At 32.4% G+C, this 340-nt stretch overlaps 1 protein-coding gene across 1 annotated transcript in view; it reads right to left on the reverse strand.

The window, feature by feature from the left end:
- The window catches only part of LOC119590331, a gene marked incomplete in the record, with an annotated part of 17,409 nt that overhangs the window by 15,027 nt on the left and 2,042 nt on the right, over positions 1-340 (reverse strand).

Genomic DNA, 340 nt, shown 5'->3' on the forward strand with positions numbered 1-340 from the left:
TTTGGGGGGAAATATATATAAACAAAATAAATAGGAATCACATTAATATGAACACTGTAGGGTTTCCTACAATAAAGTAAAGATGACAGTGTGCATCATACTTCTACATTATTCTGAAGTAATGAATAAACAGCAGTAGAAAATATTATAATAGGCATTGCGTGAATGCACTGTATTCACTGGCACCGCAAAATTTGACGCAGTGGCATGAATGGTGTTCATTATCGTCTAAACCTTCTAAACCACGTTTCAAGAGGCTTCAGAGCTTACTAATAGTGATGACCTGAATAACATTAACTGTAGTTGTATTACAGTAAATAAAAAATAAAAAAGTATTGAA

This window comes from Penaeus monodon, chromosome 27 (genome assembly GCF_015228065.2).
Source record: "Penaeus monodon isolate SGIC_2016 chromosome 27, NSTDA_Pmon_1, whole genome shotgun sequence".
In the NCBI taxonomy this organism is placed as follows: Eukaryota; Metazoa; Arthropoda; class Malacostraca; order Decapoda; family Penaeidae; genus Penaeus; species Penaeus monodon.